Below are 18,715 nucleotides of genomic sequence, written 5' to 3'. Positions count from 1 at the left end.
AGCTGTGACTCCTGGGCCCCTGCAGCTGCTGTTGACAATAAAAGAATCTTTTCCCTCTCCTGACTGTGTCTGCCATAGGGTCTTGTGGAGTGGGGAGCGCTTGTGCTGGGGTGGACCCTCGGGGAGGAGATTGGGATGGTCCCTTGCCCCAGCACCCTTTCCAGCGGGCATTGGGGCTGAGCTGAGGGGCTTTAGGAGGAAAAGCAAAGCACAGAGCCACACAGGAGGGGGGGTTGGAAGGGACCCGTGGAGGTCCTCTGGGCCAAGCCCTCTGCTCCAGCACGCTCGCCTCGAGCAGGTTGTTGAGAACTGTGTGCCCTTGGCCTTTGAAGATCTCCAAGGACAGAGACTCCACAACCTCCTTGGGCAACCTCTGCCAGCATTTGACCGCCCTGGGGGGAAAAAATTGCCATTTCTATCTCTCCTTTCACTGTACCACATTCCAGAACAGCCACGACATGACAAGCTCCCTACAGCTCTGGCAAAACCAAACTGGGTGGAAATCAGAAACTGGTACTGCTGTATAAGCAGCACAGCCTTTAAACCCAAACCAAGGGTTTAATTCTAAAGGTCAGCTGTTGGAGCACCATGAGGCTCTGGTGGGACAGCTCTGGAAAGAGTTAAGCCTACGCATCTTCAAAAGTTCTGCTCACCTTGGAAGAGGCCACATATGCAGGGCTAGCGCTGCCCGTACCCTGGAAGGTTAATTTAACCCTAATTTCTAAATAGCACTGCAGATACCATTTGAAGGGCACAGCACTGTCTGCCTCTGTCTCACTAGGAGCAAACACTGACCCGCTGGCTAATTATTCAGCTGCTTTGGGGGGGCGGGGGTGGTGGTGGTGGTGGTAATTTGCAGTAGATTTAAAAACCACCCTCTTGCCAATTCAAGTCTGCTCCGACTTCAGTGAGAGCAGCTGGGGAGAACTGCAGTCAATGCTGACATGCTCTTCAAAGCCTTCACTGCCCCCAGCCTGCACGGTTTGCTCAGAGAGCAACAGAATTGCCCGTCAGCCAGAACAAGGAACAGAATCACTAAAGCAGCATCCCCTCATCGGCACTGTTTTTAAGTTTATCTCCTCCGTGTTTTGCTGTCTCTCCATATGGCCGTTTTGTTAATAAAGGCAGTGTCGCCAAAGGCTTGAGGTAATAAACAATTAAATTAGTAAATGAAAAAAATTGTGTGCTAGAGGGGAGAAGCCAGTATGGGAATGGGAACTGCGTGTTCTGCCCTTGCTTACACCACACCTGACCAAGAGCCTTTATACATTGCCTGAAAAATCAGTTATCTGCAGTGAATCCCAGTGACAAGACAAATAGTTACAGCTTTTTTTCTTTTTTTAAAAAACAAACAAAACTTGGTCTCTTCTGCAAGGTCAGCTCCAGTTGAATGTGACAGCAGCGCATCCCTGGGAACGCCGAAGGGGATCTGCACTGAGCCACCAGGCACCCTCCTGAAGACGAAGCAGCTGGCTGTACGACCGCTGCTGGAAACCAGGCAGCAGCGAGCTTCACCTGGAGCACAGGGCTCTGGATCAGGGAGGTCAGGGACCAGGCTGAAGGAGACAGGACCCCGCATTACGACTGTCATGAGAAGAGGAAATCCCAAGGAAGGTCTTCTGCCTCCTCCCTCGTTACAAGGCGCTGGGAAACCATTTGCGCCCTGTGGCAGCACATAACAGACCCAGCACGGGGGTTATGCAGGCAGAAAAACCTGCCACTGATTAAGAAAACTTACACCCTAGGCCTGTCTCTTCTTTCCTGATCACAGAGACGTGACATGCAGCTGCCTTCTGTGGTGCCAAGAGATGTCAGCCTTAGCAGCCACATAAAACATCTCCGAGAAGACAGCATGACAAAGAACAAGTAGGAAATGACCTAAGAATGATGCTTTTTCCTTTCTGCAGGGAGAGCAAACACTTCCATCAGTCCATAACAAGCCTTTGGCACTTGTCAATACGGCAAAAATCAGGCACTTAGGGAGGCAGGAAAAGAAGATGACAATGGAGCAAGGAGGAGAAACAGCCACTTTTGTCAGCAGGTTACATCAGCCCCCAGCTAAGCTGCAACAGCTCCTTCATGTTGACTCATTCCTCCAGTCTTTTTTTACCCAAGACAGACACAAATCCTCCCCTTGCTGGATCCAGAGGATTCCCTAACACGCTGGGCTGCCTGGCAGCTGGGAAAGCAATCTGACAGGGAAAAGCACACCCGACAGACACAGGATTTGACAGTGTGAGCACAGGACGACACACTGGTCCCAAGGGTCGCAGATCTGCAGACACCCTGGCAAGCAGGGATAAGCCAACCGAGGACGCAGGTATGCAGTCCCTACACCCCTCTTCCAACCCAAAAAGCCCCGTCTCAACACACAGATTTGGCGGGTTTTTACTTATTTTCTTCTGGTGGCAGAGATGCTCCCTGCTGCTCCCTGCAACTGAGAATAGAACAGACACAACTCACCCAGCAGAGAGGAGAGGGGTACAGGGAAGCTGGTGCCTGAGGGGGACTGCAAGGAATTCCTGAAGTCACTATCCCAAAGTGAAGTTCACCACAAATCATGCTGGCTTGCTCAGGTAATGATCTTGTCTCCCACAAAGCCAGCAGCAAGCTTGCCTTAACAGGAAGAGCAATTATCACTCGAGGGTTAAGAGTACCACCGGGGTGGCAGCACGGCCACCTGCATTACAGCATTTTCCTTTTCTGTTTCAAACAAGACACCAGCCTTTCGTTTGCCCTGTTGCCGCCCCTTAAATTAACCTCATTCAGTTTGTCAAGCTGTCCGTCAGTCTGCATAACATTCCCGATGCAACGCTCCTGTGAAAATTTCAGTCGATAACTCGCCCTTTCAATTGGAGACCATGATCTCTGAGCCTCACAGCCACCGTTTGCAGACTGGCCAACAAATGGGAGACAGGGAAATGACGGCTCACCCCCCTGCAGCAACCTCCAAGCAGGAACCAGAGCAGCGGCTTTGGCGCTTTAGAGGACACAAGGCTTGGGTTCAGGGACACGGGGGAATGAAGGATGCCCGTGTCACCCAGCAGCTGGGCTAAGGCACAGCGCAGCCTGCTCCGCTCTCAGGTGGACACGTGCACGTCACCCTGACACCCGACTGCATCTCAGGCTTTATCTCCACAATTATTCAGTCCCCTCTGCTTCCCGTCAAGGAGCTGCCAGGCAGCGTAAGGCAGCCAAGGGCAAAACTTCAACTGGGGCAGCAAAAGAGCGGCAGAGCAGGCAGCTGCTGAGGGCCAGGGCGCAGCTCGGGCACATCTCGCCCACGCCCGCGCTGCTCCCATCAGGCAGCCTCAGCAGCACCGTGCCCGGAGTCTGTCTGAAGAGCCTTTGGTGAAGCGGCTGATGGAGCAGGTTCCCAGGACCTGCCTCCTGGCACGTCTCCATGAGAGCAGCAGCTGCCCTGAAAAGCAGAGATGCTCACCATGGGGGAACTCAGCCCCGTGGAGTCAGCAGGGGGGATCATCACACACACAGAGTCACAGAGCGGCTGGGGCTGGCGAGACCTCTGGAGATCATCTGGTCCAAGCCACTGCTCAAGCAGAGCCCGTCTTTATTGCAGGGAAAGAAACCGTCCCTGAGCCGCCTCGTGTTACTGCTCTAGTGACTGATCAGCCCCAGGACTGGCAGAGATGGCGGTGAAGCACGACAGGCTTTATTGCCCAGTCCCATGGGTTAGGGCCCTGAGGCAACGGAGGGGCAGATGTACCCTGCAAGCCCCCCGGCTACACCGCGAGCTGCCCGGGGAGGAGGGAGGCATTGCACCGGGACAGCAGGACCCGAACAGCTCTGCGGGTCACTGCCTGCGACAGGCATGCAAACCCATCATTTCAACACCAGTACCAGCCATCCCTGGTGGCTTGCTCTCGCCACAGATGGAAAGCGGGTTTTCATGGTGGATTCAAAGAAAGCTGCCCTGGGAATCCCTCCCCCACTTGGAGGTTACTGTTGTCCCCCAAACAGCTGGAAAAGCAGCAAGGAGGAAATTCGCCCCCCTCCCCCTTGGCCCAGGAGGCTGAGCCTGGCCTCTCGCACGCTGCCTGATGCTTTACCCGCAGACACAACCAAGCCCACAGAGCCAGGCCTGGGTGAACCAGCTCCACAAATCCAGCCCACCTAGCATGGAGCAGAACAAACCTCCTCCCAACCCTGTTTTTAAGCCCCTCACAGATCCCACCTCCAGTGAGCGGCACATCGCACCCAGCGTCCGCACAGGAGCCCTCCCTGGCTGCACCAGCCCTGCCCCCCCCGCCAGGGCAGCGACCCAACCGCCTCCTGCCACGCAGCTTGTCAGCTGCAGCCTCCATCAGTTCAACGGCCTTTCCCTGCGGCTGGCCCCCGGAGATGCCCTGCAACGCGACGGAGCCCACACGCTCTGTAGCTACACAACCCTTACCGTTATATTTTTGTGCAACACCACAGCTGGTTGGGCGCCCAGCAGGTGTGAAACTCACCTCACCACAGGCAGGCTGAGGACAAACTTCACACCCCAGACTCTGTCACAAACAGCAGTCTGACACAAAGCAAACGCAGACCTAATGGGGAAAGCGTCGGGAAATCCATGCCCTTCCAGGAGCAAAGGGCCACAGGGGCCTCTTGATCTCAGAGCTCCAAAGACACGACTCTCCGTTAAATACCGTCCAGAAAACAGAGGGAAAACTTGTAAAGATGATCCAGACTCATTTCTGCACAAACATCTATGCAAGCTATTTTACTGAGGGGTGCCCCAGCTAAAACTGCCCCCAGAGCCAGGCTCCTCTCGCTGCGTTGGGACGGAATATCTTGCTTTCTCTCCGAGACAGCAATATGGGAACGTTGCATGTAAAAATCAGGCCACAGGCTGCTACAGACCAGTCAATTTTCATTGGGAAATAGCCCCACAGATACTTACCATCTCTACACAGAAGGAAGCAGGGATGACAGCCTGATTGGAGAGGTGGAGAGTTTTGGACGCATCTTGTAGAACTTCAATACTGCTGGAATTTATCTCACTCAGATGCACGTAGACAACCCGTTCTTCTCCAATGCTCACTAAACAGATATTCTGCTCCAGGAAGCAGGTAGGAAAGAAAAAAGAAAAGCAGGGGAAGTTAAAAAATATGAGACAGCTCTAAGTGTCCTCCTCGACTGGGCGATAAGTACGGCTGTTGGAAGTTTTCAGTGTTGCAAGGCTGACACAGAAGGCCTGGGGCAAGTGCAGGCTCAGGAGTGACCCCATCTGAAAGCCACAAGCTCCCGTTCTCAGGGGACAGAGAAACCCTGGGTCCCACGCTCTCCTTTCCAGACCTCCTCCACAGTTAGCTCTCCTTTCTCTGCCTTGTGCCTGCTCCCGCTCCTTCTGCCGCTCAGCCTTGCCCCAAACCTCCCTGACCGCTGCTGCTGCACAGCGACACTTGGACAGTTACTTCTCTGACATTCCCAAAAATGCACCTCTGAAAACCAGCACAAGCCAGAAGCGAAGCAGGCTCTTCAGAGCAGAGTTCGTGCAAGTTATGGCCTCTGATGTGTGCTTATGTGTATTCCTGGTATGGCATGAATAACAGGCATTAATTATTCATTACATCATTCAAGTGGTGTTTTTTCTCTTGACAGTCAGAACCAAAAGCTTTCTCCTTGCAGAACTGGCACAGACTACTGGAGGAGGAACACAGATCCCTTTGCTAAACCACCTTCCCACATCATTAAAAACAACGAGAATTTGTCCACTCTTGCGGTGGATTTCACTGGTTCCAAACACCTCAACACTTCAACAGGATCTGAATGCATAGAACTCCCAACACTGACCAGACGCCGTATGATTCACTGGAGGGCACAGAGTACGATTTAACCGAAAAAGAAACCAGCTTCCACGATGTAAAACCTTTAATGATGTCTGGCTCAAGGAAGTGGTATTGACAGCTGTCAGAATCACCAGCCCAACTCAGCCAGAAGCAGCAGCATCCAGAAATGCTCATCCCTTGGCAGGGCACTGCTGCGTGCAACTAAGAGCCAAAAACCTCACCTACCAAGGCTGGGGCCTCCAAAATAAGGAACTGAAGCCATGCACGATGATGCATGTCTGGGCGATGCTGCCCAAAGCTCCCGGGAAGGAGGAGCTGCAGGGAAGAGCTGCGCCTCGCCAGCCAGCTCAGCTTCCCGGTGACAGCGGGACAGCAGCAGCAAAGGCAGGGCAGAGCCCTTTGGGGATGAGCGGAACAACATCTGGAGGATGCCCAGGAGAGCTGCCTTCTGTCAGCCTGTGTACTAACACCACGCATCCTCACCACCAAGGAGAGGGCTTCAGAAACGCTACCCCTTCATCTACAGGGTTCTAAAAGGGACAAGGTAAATGCCATGCCACAGCGTTACAGGCAACATGGCACAGGGAAAGGCAGCAACAAGCGATGGCAGCTCTGCCACCAGTAACGCCAGCGCTGGGATTTACCAGCTCCTTCATGCAGATGACACACGCCAGACTGGAGCTGGCACGCGTTCACCTGCAAACAAAATACCCGACAACGGAGCTGTGGAGGGACTCTGCACAGCCTGGATGAAAGATCTGTACCACGTTCTGCCTGAAACGGTGGTAAAGACCAGGCATCCACACTGGGCACCCCAGCCTAAGGCAAGAACGAGCTTTGAAGTTCTACTGGAACACACTGCAGCGATTCCCAAGGTCAGACTTGCAGCCGTACGGGTAGGATCTGCCACCAGCGCAGGACACGTAACAAGACAGCCAGCTCTTCTGCCAGCCCAGAAAGCTTTGGGTGCGTCAGCTACCAGGGAACTACTGGAACTGCACTGCAACCAGAAGACAGACCTATAGAAAATGCAACGCATCTAGTCCTTTCTTTAGGCACAGCTACGCTTCTCCAGCTGAAATGCTCGCCCTTTGGGCAAAACATTGACACGTTCACATCCAAACAGAAAAGATTAAGGTAAGGTCAACTTTCAATTTATAAATTGTTAGCCCAAGCGTAAAAGCTTTTCAAGGTACCTGTAGTTCAAAATCCAGCTGACATTTAAACAACTGGTTATTCCAGTGGGGAGAAACCCTCCTCTTTCGGGGAAGCATGCCTTCTGTTTGCAAGCAACTGTTTTGTCAAACTTGAGACTTCCCTGCAAAGCCTGCATTGCCTGGCCTTGCTGTTGACTGGTTTACATGCACATCCCCAGCAGCCAGGGTTGAGATGACCAGTGGCATCCAAGGGATTTGGCATCATCGTTTCAATTCGGTTTATAAAAAGTTTATATCCCTGCAATTGTTTTCAAAATGTCAGCCTTCCTTTCTGTTACAGAAAGCTTCACGTTCTCGGGAATCCTCTGATATCCCCTTCCGTGCTCAGAGAGAGGACAAGACATTTTAAAACAGCTGCTTCAAAAGTTAGTATCCTTTTAAATTAAAGTTTAATTAACTAAATTTGTTCTCGATTTCAGCCAGTGGAAGCCAGGACACCAGATACAATGTTCTCTTGCCTACACTTTGTTGTTGCTGCTGTATATGCCTGAACGCAAAGGTCCTGTAGGAGCCTTTAGTCCAGGAATGCTTTGCCTCACCCCTTTTCAAGCTTGGTAGGGAAAAAAAAAGAAAAGAAAAAAAAGCTTGTGCTCCAGATGCAAGCAGTGTGGAGTCTCATGCGTCTTTGGCTGGGGCTTTTGGCAAAGAGATATGATGGATATTTCTCAGGCGGGATGGACCTGACTTTCAGGAAAGCTTAAATCCAGCTTTACAGAAATGATCATTTCAGCACGGTCTCTTACACCGCTCTTGCTTTAGTGGTATTCAGCGATGTCCCCGTGCGCTCCCGAACAAGAGTTCTAATGAAGCAGCGGTTGCTGCTCATCTCGTAACGCAGGAGAGCGAGAGACCCAGGAATTGCTCTGGGTTTCAGACTGGGCTTGTCATCCCGCCTCACACGTCCGTAATTAAACACCATCTCAGACACTTAGATTTCCACCTAAGAGGACACCACCCTTCTCTAGGCATTAGCTGCTACTTATGCCATGAATCCCTTCTTTCCGTGTCCGCACCAGCCACATATTGTCACGTTCTCCTTTTCCCTGGCAGAACCCCTGTACACTTTATGCCCACCAAGATGAGTCACACAAAGGCACGCGTCTCGCCTAGCACTCACCAGCGGGGATCTTTCATTCCCAAACACTGAGACACTAGCCACAGTGTCCTGCCTTCCTATCGCCTGGGCTTCCAGCGTCAACGGGATCTCTACCGAGCTGTGAGGCTGGATAATCCCACACGGCACAGGGCTGGAGTACCACACAGCAGCATCCTCCTTGTGCTCCTATAAGGGACAGAATCAAAGACAACTTCAGAGTGACCTCTGAGGAAACTCCAAGCTTCTTAACATCCACCACAACGGCAATTCACCCACATTTTTAAAAATCCCTAGGAGAAAGCAGAAAGGCACAACACAAGGAGCAAGATTTGTATGGGCCTGATTAGCATCCTCACAGGGTCCAAAAGCTGCTGCACTCGCAAACGCCCACTCCGGTGCTGGCGGCCTCCTTGCAGCAGCTTTTCACAACCCTCCAAGTTCTCCTGCATGAAAGCACCCCAAAGACTAGAACGAAACTGCTTTCTGAAGAGTTCAAACCGCTCCTGAAGTTCATATTCAGGTAGCTTCCCGTTCTCTCCAAAACTTTAGGTTTGAATATAAAACAGCAAGGTCTTATCCAAACCCCGTTTTTTTCCTAATAAACCCCTCGATAACGACGTTTGAGGGCAGGAGGCGAACACGACGCCAAGCCTGAGGAAGGACTCCATAGCAGCCTGGAAGATCGCTGTCGTTCACAAGGGTCAGCATCCACTCGCAAGGGAACTTCAGAAAGCACCGTCCAAATGTCAGAACAGGGCTGAGCACGGGCAGTGGAGGAACGACACATCCGGGTGAAGAGATGACCAAAGGGAATTAGAGACACTGAGAGAATGTAGAAGTTGTTTACTCCCCAAACAGCATGAAACAGACACAACGCATTTGTCTCTGCCAGACAGACATTTCCTACCTCTACGGCAATCGATCACCTCTAACTTCTTCTTACTCAACAGCCTCTTGTAAAGGAGGGGCAGCCCCAGACTCCCGTGGCAGAGGCTGCCCAGTGCCCTGCCCCAGTGCTCTCTCATCAAGCTTTGCCCCTCCCTTGCCCCAGGAGGCCGGCAAGGACCCTCCCACAGTCCCAGCAAGGCACGAGCTCTGCGGGAGCCTTCCCGCTGAGGACCAGCGCTCCCCAAAGCTCAAGGAAAACAAGACTCCCGCATCTCAGTAAAAGCAACTCCCTCCTCTCCCGTACCGCTCTCGCCCTGCCTGAAACCTCAGCCGCTTGCCCCCGCGATGGAGGGCACCAGCACCGCCTGCCTCTCGCAGTGGGTGACCAGCCTCTCCCAGCTCCTGCAGCTGCCTGGGTCCTCCACACACCAGCCCACACACTGACTCTTCCCATTCCCACTCGTTTTACAAAATTGCAGCCCAGGCACCCAGTGGGTGACTCTGCCGGGGAGAGGGAACAGCACCAGCGAACTGCGTCCCTCTCGTCATTAAACTGGCACCCGCTGCGGCGCAACGGCATTGAACGACGCTGCAGCTTTTGGCTTAAGTCTGGGAACGTTCATGCTCAAGAGAACCAGAGAAACCTGAGCTCACCTGCCACACCAAGGACTAGTTTCCCCTCACCACTCCTGCCGTAAGCCCCTTTCCCATTTGCACACGCCTTCATTAACTGAGCCAGACCCCAGCTTTCAGCAGGCTGCTCGCCGCCTTCCAAACAAATGCTGCATTTTGGGCCAACCCAGCACAAGCCCACCACTTGCAGGGAGAAGCAGGGGCAGTCCTTTGGAGATTCATTACTCCTCAAGTCCCAGACAACAGGCCAATAGTGAATATAATCACTGCTCCCTTAAAAATAAAATAAACCAAAAAAAAAAAGACAGAGGCATGGCCCTGAGCACTGAGCACAGGTGCCTCTCAGCATGGGCTGCTTTCAAAGCACGGCTGTGCTCACAGCGAGCTGGGCAGAACTAGCTCGTTAAGCAACATTTCTCATTTGGAGCTGAAGCCAGGACACCCCACGCCAGGCAGCGTGCTGGGCATGGGTACGCGGGGAAAGGTGGCCAGCTGCAAGGAAAGCGCCGGTACCTGGCTGTGAGAGGCACGCCAACACCTCCTGGCCAACACCATCCACGCCCACCACCAGCGCCAGCTCGTATCGCCTCACCGTGCTGGAACACAGGGTGACCTGGTAGAGGAGAAGAGCGTCAGATACTTAATCACTGCCAGAAGCCGTCAGCCACGCATGGTGTCCTCTGGCTCTCACCCACGGTCAGGAAAGGGAGCGATATTTTGCCTTAGCTCTCCTGCTGGTCCACGTGTAGACCACTGTCTTTCCGAGTAACAAAACTCTTCTGGCGATATCCGATTTATTAAGTACGCCTTGCATACCAGGGCATATGTAAGCTAAATTAAAGCACAATTCATGTTCTACTTGCCACTGGGACCAATTTTTACTCTCGACTACAACAGCATAAATCCAGAGGAAATCTGTTGACTTTCACAGAATGAGGCCAGCTTTACAGTGGGAAGCCGAGGGCAAAACGTGGCCCAGCAGCAGCTGTGCAGCTCATGGCTGCTGGAGCTTTTCCAGTCCTCGTTGCAGTGGATGCAACCATTCTGCTCCACACGAGAGGAAAGATAAGACCGGGAAGAATAGCAAACTGCTTTATGCAATGACATCTTTCTTTTAACAGTCACCTTCTGTCCCCATCCTTCCTCGGCCCACTTTAAATCAAATTGCTCTAAGCAGCTCAGACACACACGCATGGCTTCTGTGCTTGACCGTAGGGTACATGATCCTTGGCTTACAACTTTGGAAACAAAACGGTGCTCCGCCCCAGAGTACCCCAGCTCACAAAAACCTAACACGAACACCGATCTCTTACTTGCGTTATGCCCAAAGCCAGCAGCACTACAGCCCTCCTGCGCACCAGTGAAGCTTCAGCTCCACCTGCTGAAGCACGTATGGCCGGGCTCGTGCCATAGCTGGATGCCCAGGGCTCCTTGGGAGCGGATGGTCCCCTTGCAGGGCATTATGGTGAATTCAGTTGGCTTGATGTGATGTTGGGCTCCCTTTCTCCAGGACGGGCAAGTGTTGTCTGATATCTGAGCAAAACTGGGGACGCTGCGCTGTCCTGAGCCTTCGCCAGGGATGCGAAGGTTGAAAGTCATGGGAACCAAGGAGGTGTTAGTGAGGCGACACGGCAGGGTGCGAGGAAAGCCTGGGAAGGTGAGACAAATATCAGTTAAGTCCCCGGCTATCCCGTGATTCCTGGTGTGACTCTCCTGTTAGGATAGACCGGTGCTTGTTGTTTATCTCTTTTCAGTGTGAATGAGAGGTAATGGAGAAGCTCAGGGAGGAGTGAGTTGTGACTGAAGCTGCTTTTTCCATGGATGGCACAGCTTGCTTCCTTGGCAATGGGCAGTGCCGTTGGTGCTGAAGAGCTGTCTCTACCTCTGAGGAGCTCTCTCACCTGCCCCCAAACCAGCCCCAACTCTTTCTCACTGATCAGTGTGCACCCAGACAGAGCATTTATTCTGAAAATTCAGTCTGTAAAATCCCCCATTAACTCCATGAACATTCCCCCAGTTTTCAATATATGAAAGTAGGGCATTGTCATGTAAGGAAAAGAAAGGATGAGACCGGGCACTACAACATGATGCGTTGCACTCTAATGCAGTTTCTCTAGGCAGGACCCTTAAGACATCTCCTGTTTCTGGGCAACCAGACTGAGCACATGACAACTCGGCCCACCTCACTGCAGGCAAACCTGATGCTTCCTTAGAAATGAGCAGGAACTGTGTCTCACCTTACCTAACAAACGGGGACATCACATCCACACTGCCTTTGATTACTGCCCACAAAGCCTGACATCACTTCAGCTCTGACACTTGCTTTCCACAACGGAAAACCAGTGGTACAACCACACTGGGTGAGGGGGTGGCTGTTCTGCAGAGGCAGGACACCAGCCCGCAGCTTGGTCTGGAGCGGACACCAGCTCTGCCAGAAGACACCTCCCATGCCCTGCTTACCAAGTGCTATTTGAATAAAGACAGGGAGGAAAACCACCCGCAGACACAGCAGATAGTTCCTCTGTGCCCAGCAGCAGTGACCATTGCCCACCGCCAGCAATTACTCCGGCAGGGAGGCGGGGGTGGGGCACAGAAAGGACATGCACCGACTGACCCACTGCACAGCCCCAAATGGGACCGAAGTCACCAGATGCAGACAACAGCCAGCAGCACAGTGACAAGAAGCAAAAATACAATAGCTGCCTTCAGCTGAAAAGGCCTTGTTAATGAAATCAGATTAAAGTAGGATGAACCTCCTATTACACAACCGCATTTCTGCCGGTGCGTTTCTTGTGGGTCTATTTATTCAAAAGGAAGCAGAGAAGTGGCCGAGTGGTGATGCAGGGAGAGGGGGAAGTGGCTCAGGGAAAGTACTGAGATTTCCTAGAAAGTCCACGAACCGCATGAAACCACAGAGGCATCCTGGGCACAGAATGATCATGGCCCTTCAATCAATCCCCAATTGATTTCACATGTAAACTTTAGACCATCTCAGTACAAAGCCTTTTCTCTGAGACTCGAGATGGAAAATCAGAATCTGCATTTCAGTGGAGATGCTCTGGGTGCTCAGCCACCGGCTCCGTCAGTGGAGCAGTGCTTCGGCTGGGGAAGGAGAAGGAGCCCACATCTCTGGAGACATCACTGCCCAAACCAATGCCGAGCTACTGCCTGGGCTTATTACCGGGCAGGTGATAACGAGGAGCCCTCACAGCACAAATTAACAGCTCACACTAAAGGTCAAGTGGGTAAGTGGTGTCCTCGCCTTGCAACAGGAACGTTCACCCTGAGCAGCCACAGGCTAGCGTGTGGCTCCAACTCCCTTCTCCTGCAGCCCCATCCCCTGGGCCCTTCTGCGACAAGGGCTTTCACCATCATTCTGCCGCCAAGGATTGGGAGGTTGGGGCTGAGCAGGCTCTGAGGGCACCAGGAAAATACTGACTTTCTATTCCTTTGGTCCTGTTTGATCTCACGGCAGCAAAATACCACCTGAGCAAGCGGCAGCCCTGGTTCTAACACCCTGAAGGCTGCTGTGGAGGAACACAAGTGACAGACGCTCCCAAAGCGCTTCATTTCAGTAAGGCACAGACCTCCCCACCAGCGGTCCAAGCCCAGGGCACACTCACCAAAGGAGACGTCGCCGAATGGAGGGAAGGTACATGGAAAGGGAAAGTCGGTCCGATGACACAGCCCCTGTAAGGACAAAGGCAGAGGAGGAACTGGCTTGGTTAAAAAGAACTGCAAAGCGTTCGGCTTTCGTTACCACCGGGACGGATAGAAGCTGGTCTCAGCAGCACGGTGGGTTTCAAATCAACCCATCACCCCTGCGCTCGGCACAGCATCCCTGTGCACAGGGGCAGCCAAAGCAACGTGGTCAGCAGGTGGCAGCTGCTGAGGTGGCTCAGGGCACCAGGGCAGGCAGGGTACACCCCCAGGTTGCTGCTGGCCCAGTGAAGGACCCTGAACAAGTGATGGCTCTGTGCCTCAGTTTCCCCATCTGTCATGTGACGGGCAGAGCTGTCCATGCAGAAGCAGGTTCATTGTAACTAGCCCTCTCAGCCACAGGTTCCCTGCTTTGGTATCTCTTTGCTGGAACTGGCCTTTCCATGGTCTATATGGACATCTTCCTCAGACCTTATTCCACACTACCATTATGCGTGCAGGATTTTGAGGCACGAATCCACAGGAGCCCCAGACATCTACTGAGAAACGCAGCACAGGTTCTACACAGTGGATGGTGGAATCTTGGAGGAAAGTATCAGCTTGTTACCAGTGCACCGGCTGACACATCCAAGAGCAAGACTGTTTGCACCACCGAACATGAGTGTCCTGAAGCCACCACACCAGCCCGCCCATCCCTAAATTCAGAGAGGTTCCAAACTCCCAAACTCACCAACATCCACTGAAATCAGCACTTGAAGCTGCACAACATTCATTAATTTCATGGTTGATGCCAATCAATGCCAGCTCTGCCTCTTGGTGAAAAAAACAAATACAGATCAAGGAGCACAGTGACCCGTGCCTCCTAGTTTTATTCACAGGACTGCCACCGGGTCTCTCGTACACATGAACAGACCCCAGCCTCCCGCAGGAGGGACCTGCCCTCACCCGTCGTGTCCCAGTTCCAGCATCCCTTTCTAAAGAGCAAAAGAACAAGCGTTCAGGACCTCGTCAGGTCTGTTTCCAAGCAAAGAGTGATCACCTATGGTTTGGGCATCTTCTGACTGCACAATCAAAAAGCACTCAAAATCTGACTTTCAGGAGTTTCAATCCCATGCTAATTCTCGATTCCTGGAGCTGAATCAGTTCCTGAGAACAAGTTAGGTAGCAAATCCCTTCTGGCAATGAGGTTCCCTCTCCAAGGACCTCACGTAATCAGACTTAACCTGCCAAGCCCCAGCATCCTACTCTGGATGGAGCAAAGGGAGCAGACATGCTTTCCGTAATAGCACTTGCCAAAAGACAATAGAAAACTGCCTCCAAACCAGCCACAACTGGGTCTCACACTGGGAAACTGCCAAGGGTGAGCCTTGCAGCGAGGGGGGAAATAACTGCCGCTTCTGCTGAGCACACAGGAGCTGTGCTCAAGGAAGTCAGACCTGAAGGACTGCCCAGAGGGCTCGGCCAAGCAGCCAGCCCAGAGCCCTGTGCGCTACAGCCAGTAACAGCGCAGCTTGCAAGAGAACGGGGGAAGAGGGCAGTCTTTATGGCAACAGCCACATCTTCCAATAGTGCTTCTGAAGGGAGATCGGGGTCCTCGCAGAGCAGGAAGGAGCACAAGGTAGGAGAGGAACCACCTGCACTCCCACCGCTGTTCCTTCCTCTGCAGCCCCATGTCCCACCAGCCAGCTCATCTCCACTCAAAAGAACTGGGAGTTTTTCCCTCCCTGGAGAACTAAATCCAGTGCACAACCCCCCCTGAAGAGGGAGGCTCGGCTTGCCCCGGTGGGTGGGCATCTCAAAAGCATTTGAAACAAACAGCTTGAGTTGTGGGGCTGGAGAATGAGAGATAAGGGCTGGACAGGGGTCCTTGGAACAAAGGCAAGACAGAAAGCAAGGAGGCAGATGCCATCTCGAGGAGAGGAGTCTGCAGTGGGAATTACTGTGGAGGCACCCCCCAGGCTCCTGTAACCCTCCTCACCTGACGGTCAAGGTCACGGGCTCAGGGGACCCATCCGCACTGAACCGGAATCCTTCTGTGAACTGCCCCAGGGCGGTGGAACTGAAGGAGATCTGGATGACTTGGAGGACATCTGGTAAAACGATGCCCTCCTGGGGGAGAAAGGAGAAGCAGGAGCCCAGAGCGGTCGCTGGAAGGACCAACTTGGAGGGGGCATCAATGACTCCTTTGTTAAACAGGATCACCTGCAGCAGCAAGAAAGCAAAATGGAAATACATGAGGAATCTTCTTTCCTTACAGAAGGCTGATTTGTTTTCTAATTAAACTTCTACAAAAGGCAGAAGAAGCTGTGTGCTGCTGCTTGGCTGAAGCCAAAGAAAACACAACAGGACAGTTTCTGCCTTTGGGTTTTTGCATGCAAAAAACCCCAGTGATAACTTCACATAAACAGAGTCACTCTGGGTTTATTCCACTGACACAGAGCAGTCCGCTTGGACTTGCAGGGCTGAGGATGTGCTCAGCATCACCAAGGCGATGCAGACCTGCCCCAAAGAGCAGCAAAGGGCGGTCGCAGCATTACAGCGAATCGTCACCTAACTGCTCCCGCTCCAGATGAGCCCAGTCCTGCCAAGGGCAAAACACATTCAGCTCCCGTTACAGCCAGCAAGTTTACTGGATGTAGAAAATACCTTGGGACAGCCCCATAACCAGCTTCAGCAGCACTCCCCGACTCTGCTAGGGTACGTCAGTGAGGCCCATTTTATTCTTTTCTTTGATCTGAGAGTCTCTTTGTCTTTGCTCAACCAGACATGTCAAGAAAGGATGAGAGTGAGGGGCATAGCAGCTCCACCTGCTCTAAAGAATCTCTTTCATAAATATTCACAGCCATCATCTACTAATTTACCATTATTTACTGCTCCAACAAGCTACACAATCCTGCAGCATTTGCTGAGATTCAGCAAGAAATGCCCACACCTGCCTGTGAGTATCAGCACACTGGTGGTCACCAAACCTACCCAAAGCAAAGCTCTACAGTTTCCGAAGGCTGCAGGTGAAATCCGGCCATTTCTGTGGACTTATCTACCTGCTTGGCAGTTATTTTCCCTAAGTTTTGTCCTCGCAAAACCTGTCAGAAAAACTGAGACAGAAGCAGAGGTACAGCCCTTATTTTTTTAATTTTGCAGCTGCTGTTGAAAACATTCCTGTATTCAAATTCTGCACTGGTAACTTGCAAACTACTCATATGTTTTACACCTTCATTACAAATTGCACTTAGGGATCCCACACTGAAGTTTACCTCCAGTCTGGCTACTTAATACAGCACTTGGAGTATCATCTACTTATTCACATTTTCTCCAGTAATGAAACCAACACATTGATATATATAGAATCAATAAAGAATCAGCATTAAAAAATGCATACATACAGTGCACAATATTTTGGCAAGAAAACACCTTAACGTGTCCTTCCCTGCAACAGTCAAGCTTTTGAAAGTGTCTGGCACGATGTACTGCCTCATTTTCTACCGCCTCCAGTTGCTGTATCTTGGGGGTTTTTTTGGTTGGTTTTTTTTTGAGAAAACTTGCCACCATCGGCGGGGGGAGGCAAATACCCAGAAAGCTCCTTTGCTTCATTTCCAGAACTGCCCTGCTCTGTTCATAGAGCCAGAGGGGCACCAGGTCTGAAGGGTGGCAGGAGGCTGCTCAGCAGGGACAGCGCTCCCGGTGCCTGCGCGGGCAGCTCTGCGCGGGGAGGCTGCCCGGCTTCCCTCCGGCGCCAGGATCCAGCAAGTTGCGCTTCACTGAAAGGTGTTTGCAACGGGCTCGAGTCCGAACACAACACCTTTGTTCCAGCTGCTTTTTAACCGCCAGGGTACCAGGGCGCAGTGCATCTAGGGCTGAAACAAAAGCCTCTGGATCCTGACCTTTTTGACCCGGTGTTGCTATCATGTGTCAAGGGCTGGATTTTCTGCATGAAGCCTCCCAGCTGGTCTCAAAGGGAGGTTGCCAAAACGCAGGGATCGGGGCTTTGTGGACAACATACACACCTTTCAGACCCCATCAAAACTATCCAGATTCTGCAAAAACTCCCACATTTAACTTACATCAAATAATGCGTGCACATAACTGCCTGTGTTGCCAGAAATCCAGCAGGTGCACAAAGCTCACTGCTGCCCCAGGGGCCATCAGGATCCACCCCAACCCCAGCAAGCCCCACTGCTCACCTCGTAGCTGGGGGCTGACGCAACAAAAACCTTCCCGATGTCCAGCTGGTCAAAGCTGAAGCGCAGCTGGGGCCCTATGCCGCTCCCTTTGATGCGCAGGGGCAGCCTGGTCTCACGGCCTGGGGAGAGGTTGCCATGTCAGTACAGAATTCCTTCGGTTCACCTGGACTTTCCAGGCAGCCTCAGAGCCAGTCCCTGACTCCGGGCTGGGTGGCACCAGCACTAGATGCTCCGCGAGAAGATACGGGACCCTTCTCTTCCCTCAGCAGATCAACTTTGCGGCTGGTTTCTAACTTCTGACGGAGCCCTTGGGCTGGTTTGTAACTTAGCAATCAGTTTGCACCCTCAGAAAGTGATGCTGCATATAAAACATGATTTCTGAATTCCTTCCCATGCACTTAAACGAGCTTTGAAATCCATTCAGAGAAGGCACAAAGCTCACAAAACAGAACCGGAGAGAAAAATCTGCTGTCTGTATCGCTGCAATCGGAGACGACCGCACAGGAGCTGAGAAGTATGAGCCCAAGCAAGGCAGAGCAGCCTGCTGACAGCGATACCCCAGCAGCCTGCTGACAGCGACACGCGCACCCGAGCGCTGCCTCAAGCAGGCAGAGCATCTCAGCCACCACCTGCGCCTAACGTAGGGCTCCGTACCGGGGTGCTCCAGGGCTCACCGCCTGCAGCAGCGCCTTGTTAAGACGGGGCTTTACGGTCTCCAGAGAGCAGCACTCACCTGTTCCCACCATCAAACCAAGAGCTCAGCTTTGTAAAGACGCCCCACCTGAAGCATACTGAGCAGTTACGGAAAACCAGCCTCCTCGCTACTGAAACCAGATAAGCTCTAAGTGTACTGCTAACACACATATCCCTTGCTGCAAAGGCAACTGAGACCACAAGGCTTACAGCTGAACTCCAGGATGCTGAGTTTCTTCCTTAAGTCTGCTAAGATGGCATAGTGCAGGATCTTTCAGTCTGAAGCCTTTCTTGAACCACTGGAGCAGCCTAAAGTGCCTGAATTCTAGCTCAGGTTTTGGCTTAGGTCCCCCTGCTGTTATAGATTTGCTAAGAAATTAAGATTGATTGACTTTATTTGATTGATTATTTGATTTTATAAAATCAATCATGTAATAGAAATATAAGAGGATAAGAAAATATATTTTAATGAAACTTATAGTTATAGTAAAAAGCGGCTATAGAAGATCCTCTGTACAGCCCCGTACCAAGGCCGGAGGAATTGGTCAG

General features: G+C 52.2%; 1 pseudogene; it reads right to left on the bottom strand.

The window, feature by feature from the left end:
- Positions 1-3,743: 3,743 nt before the first annotated feature.
- LOC129784707 (hydrocephalus-inducing protein homolog) overlaps positions 3,744-18,715 on the bottom strand; it is a 67,211-nt pseudogene continuing 52,239 nt past the window's right edge.

Source organism: Falco peregrinus, chromosome 6 (genome assembly GCF_023634155.1).
Source record: "Falco peregrinus isolate bFalPer1 chromosome 6, bFalPer1.pri, whole genome shotgun sequence".
In the NCBI taxonomy this organism is placed as follows: Eukaryota; Metazoa; Chordata; class Aves; order Falconiformes; family Falconidae; genus Falco; species Falco peregrinus.
This window is presented reverse-complemented; position numbering and strand designations above follow the sequence as displayed.